A 5113-nucleotide genomic window follows, 5' to 3' on the forward strand; every position below is an offset into this window, starting at 1 on the left:
TAATGCACTCCACTGTCATATATAAATTAAAAAAGAGGGGCTGGGGCTCTATCTCAGTGGTAGAGCACTTGCCTGGCGCATGTGAGACACTGAGTTCGATCCTCAGCACCACATACAAGTAAATAAATAAAATAAAGGTCCATCAAAAACTTAAAAATTATATATATATATATATATTGGAATTATTAGAATTTCATTATATCTACAGATAGATGTTGGGAGAATTGCAACTTTAACAACCTTGAGATTTCCAATCCAGGAGGATAGTTTATTTCTAAATTTATTTAGATCTTTTTTCATCTCACTGAGCCATATTTTTAGTCTTCATTGTACAAATCTGGCCCATAATTGTTATTTATCCCTAAATATTTAAAAATTATATAACTGTAAATAGTAATGTTTTTACTTCATTTTCCAATTTAGCTGCTAGTATATAAAATTGCAATTAATTTTTACATATTATTATTTTTATCTTATACTCATGCTAAACTCACTATCTTTAGCAACTTTTTGGTAGATTTCTTTAGGATTTTTTATACACAATATTCTACCACCTGTGGCCTCCAGAAAAAATATTGTAAAGAAGTAGTAAAGATGAACATATTTGTCTGGCTTACCATGTCAAGGGGGGAATTTTATCTTTCCTTTATTGAGCATTTTGTTAGCCATGTGGATTCATTAGATTGTGTGGTTTTATAAAAAGCTGCCATGCCCTTTTTTCAGAGTGGCTATACCATTTTCCTTTCCCATCAGCAATGTGTGGGTGATCTATAGCATCTATTATTTTATTATATTCTTTAACTGTTAATTGATTTATTTTAGGTGGGTCCCTTTCAGACAGCATATGCTCAAGTCTTGCATTCTTATTCAGTCCCATCATCTCTGCTTTATAATTGAAATATTTGTGCCACTTACATCTAATATAATTATTGATATGATTGAGTACAAATGTATCATCTTTATATTTATTTTTCAGTAAACTGATGTTGTTCCACCTATCATAAAGGCACCTATCATAAATTTCTTTGTTTTTCTTTTCCTTCTCTGCTTCAGACTGATTCATTTATAATATGTGGCTTCAAGTTCACTGATGTTTCCTCTTGCTGTGTTTCACCTTTTGTTAATTTCATCCAGTGAACTTTCATTTCATCATTTCATATCTTTTTCCATTTTAAAAGAACAGGTGGTTCTTTTTTGTACTATTTTTCCATTACTATGTTTCCTTGAAATGCTTGAACATATTTGTAAGAACTGTTTTTTCATGTTTGTTAATTTCCATTATTGTTTTCAACTTGAGGCTCATTCCTATTGACTAACTTTACTTCTCATCATTGGTCACATTTTCCTTCTTTGTGTTGTGTCTAAAAATTATTTACTTGCTTATTAGATATTATTAATTGTATGTTGTCTCAATCTTTAACTTTTTAAAATAGAGGATTATGCTTTATTTTTGTAGGAAGTTGTTCAGATGATCTTGATTATTTCACAACTTGTTTATAAGCATTTCGTTTGTGTGAGTCTAGAATAGGCCTTTTTTGAGAGACATTATCATCTTACTCATAAGATATGACCCTGCAGGAATTTCTTTTTTGTGCTCAGGGTGATTAATATGGACTCTATCTTGCTGGTTAGAACACAATTATCTCCCAAAACTGTGTGAACACTCATCATTGTTCAGTTGGTAGCTCCACAGTCTTCCTTTGCCTGCCTTTTTAGAACTTTACATATGTACAAGACTCAACTGAACATCTGCCTAAATTTCTGGTTCTCTTTTTCTATTTAACTTGCACAACTTCTACTTATCTGGGCCTTCCTGAACTGAACTCTATATCATCACCTGCCAAGACTATTACATTATGCTTTGGTTTAGAATGTGGCTGCAAGCCGAGAACCAGAGCTCACAGATTTGACCTCTGATATTTCCCTTCTCTCAGGGATCCCAGGCTCACGCACCTGTTATCCATTGTTGAAAACATGCTTTCATATGTTTGTTCAGTTTTCTAGTTGTTTATGGAGGGAAGGTAATTCCCTGTTACTCCATCATGGCTGAAATTGAAGGGTTTTTGTTTAAAGAAATTGAGAGAAAAATATTTATATTCCTTGCATATTTAGGACTTTGAGATCCCTTAATTTTTTTCTATATCTAAATCTTTGGTCTGAAGAATGCTTTTATGATTTATTATAGTCATGTTTACTGGATTGATTTCTCTCAACTTTTCTTTATCTAAGAATATCTTTATTTTGCCTCCATTTTTTTTCACAAATAGGACTTTTTATTGGTCACTGTTAAAAATTTGAATTTTAAACAGATTCTTGAACTGGTGGTTCATATCCATCAGCTCCTTCAACTTTAGCACCTGTCTCATCTCCTGTAGCTTTTCCAGAACTACCACCTTCACCATGAAGCTCCATGAGTTTTCCCAGTTCAAACTTGGGCTTCTTCAGCATTTTTACTTTTCTAACAAAGACATCATGAAGAGGATAAATTGATCGGCAAGCCTTCTCTATGTCTTTCCCAATGCTGTCTGGAATCAGTTTATTGACAACTTCTTTCAAGTCATTTGTCTGCACTTCCCGGGTCATGATTTCCATCATCTTCTTCCGGATTTGGCGGACCTGCTGGTGCTGAGCGTAGGAAGTCTTCCGTATCTGATTGTTGCGTTTTTTTAGTAAAACCAACACAGAATAGACGCAGCAAATAACCATCTGTAGTCTTGACATCAACATGAGCCTCGATCATCGTCTGCCATTTTTTGACCATGGAACACATTTGTCACGGGTAAGATCCATGCCATGGAAGTTGGTCAGGCAGTTTGTTCCCTGAACATCCTCAGTAATTAGTTTGAACTTCCTAAATGCAACTTCATCATTCTGCAGATCAGCAAGACTCACTTCAAACACCCGACCCTTGAGGCCATCAGAAGCAATTTTGGTTCCCTGGGTCCTGGTGACTAATGTTTTTCCAATATTTCTTATATTGAACATTGCTGGTGCTTTCACATCATACCAATCTTTCTTAGAAAATGGATCAACCACTTTCTTCTTGGCTCCCTTCTTGCCGCCTTTTGTAAGGCGCTTGTTCTTGCCTACCGCCATGGTGCTGCTCAGAGAGCCAAAAGGCTTGCCTCCATTTTTGAAGTGCATTTTTCACTGAATATAGATCTCTAGGATTACAGAGAATTGCAGCACTTGTGGATTTTGAATCTCAGCACTGTAACCTCTTGTCTTTTATTTCCCAAAATCCCTCATATGTTTGATCCTGCTTGATGATAAGGTTATATTCTTTCATCAATTTGTGGTTATTTCTTTGATTTTTTTCTGCCATTCTTTCTCTCCTCTCCAAGTGGTCTGTGAGTACACATATGTTAGACGGCTTGATATTTTCTATTAATTTTTCTTTGACCTGTTTTCTTTCTGTTATTCACATTGGGCAATTTATATTGATCTATATTCAATTTAGTGATCCTTTCCTTTGCCACCTTCAATCTTCTATTAATTTTGTTCACTGAATTTTTCAATCAAATATAGTACTTTTTAGTTCTAGAATTTCCACTTGATAATCTTTTTCTTTTAGAGTTTGCATCTCTTTGCTGAGAGTCCCCATTTTCCTTTACGTCCTTGAGTATATTTATAATTGCTGCTTTAAAAGTTCTTGTTTGACCATTTTGACATCTGAGCCATCCCACAAAATCTGTTTCTATTAGCTCTTTTATTTTCTCTATAGTCACACTATAACATCTCTTCTTGTATCTAGTGATTTTTTTCATTGCATAAAAATTGTAATAATAAATTACCAACTATCTATAGAATGTTATTTTCCTCTGAAAAAAGTCTTCGGGAAGACTAGTAACTTGGCTGGATTCAAGTACCAATATCTGTTGCCCCTGAGTTGGCAACAGCTGAAATATATGCTTAAATCCTTCATTTTTCCAACTATTATTTTCCACCTAGTTCTGGAATTTCTCCCACAGTTGAATAAATTAATAATTAGCCAATAACTGGGTAAAATATATACATGAAGAATTTGGGTCCCTCCTCTGAGACTCTTCTCATGATTTTCTCCCTAATTTGTAGCCACTTAGGCAGCCCCAAACCCTGTCCTTTGATATTTCATGACAAAGACTAGAGCTTTCTGCTTGAGCCCCAGTCATCCTGCGCCATGCACACTTGGATGTATGCTCATGTGTATAAATCCTATTCAGTTGCCCTATTTCATAGGTTGACATCCATCAATTTCTGCTTTCTTTTGATCACTCTTCGGTGTCTTTAAATGGTTATTTCATTCAAAGTGCATCACTGTTACTTGTAGGAAAGTTATTATGATGCAAGTTGCTCTATCATTACTATAAGCACACTCTCACATTGCTTTTAATCTACCCCAGTCAGATTAAACAGTATTTTCAAATTACATACCTGGAAGACTTTCCACAAGAAAGAGAGGGTGATTTTATAAACAATTTCATTTTCTAACACTCATGAAAACATTTTTACTGTCCCATTTAAGCCCGGTTCATTTTTCCACTTAAGCAGAAGAGGTACCTTTTGAAATACCTATGATTTATCTCTGTTTATTCTTTGATCTTTAAGTTCAGTCTGTCTGAGTACATAGTTATTTTGAATTTTCATCTTCTCTCTGAGTGTTATGCATAACCAAACCAACATGTTTCTGAGTATTTTGAGTCAACCAGCCCTGAAAACAACTTAATCTTTGCTAATCTGAGAATTACAATGCTGATATTATGTAGATGATGAGGGAAAATTGGCTCTTAGGACTTTGTAGTGAAAAAAGAGATCATTATAAAGAGACAAGAGATAGAAATTGTTTCACAAGCCTCTGGACTATTTCCTTTTGTTTGTGTAAGGTCATTGTCCTTATACCTGGGGAAGAATGAAGAAACTTCTACACTGTTGGATCTGTGTCCTTCTGGATAAACCCAACCAATTCCAGCAGTTTCTGCCCCCCAGGCAAAGGACTGCAACCACTAGAATGAGTTCTTGCAAACTACTATGTTTCTTGGACCTGAACTTTTAACATTCCACATTCCTCATTTTAATCACACCAAAGTGCACTTATTAAGGTCCTGGCTGAGCATGGTGTTGTACCCAGCAAGTT

The 5113-nt window shown here is 34.9% G+C and overlaps 1 pseudogene; it reads right to left on the reverse strand.

Annotated features, from left to right (window-relative positions):
• Positions 1–2250: 2250 nt before the first annotated feature.
• LOC124102008 (small ribosomal subunit protein eS1-like) lies at positions 2251–3133 on the reverse strand (annotated as a pseudogene).
• Between the last annotated feature and the right edge of the window lie 1980 nt (positions 3134–5113).

The sequence above is a fragment of the Marmota monax genome, unplaced genomic scaffold, assembly GCF_021218885.2.
Source record: "Marmota monax isolate L192 unplaced genomic scaffold, Marmota_monax_Labrador192_F-V1.1 WCK01_AAM20220418_F8-fsc00087, whole genome shotgun sequence".
Lineage (NCBI taxonomy): Eukaryota > Metazoa > Chordata > Mammalia > Rodentia > Sciuridae > Marmota > Marmota monax.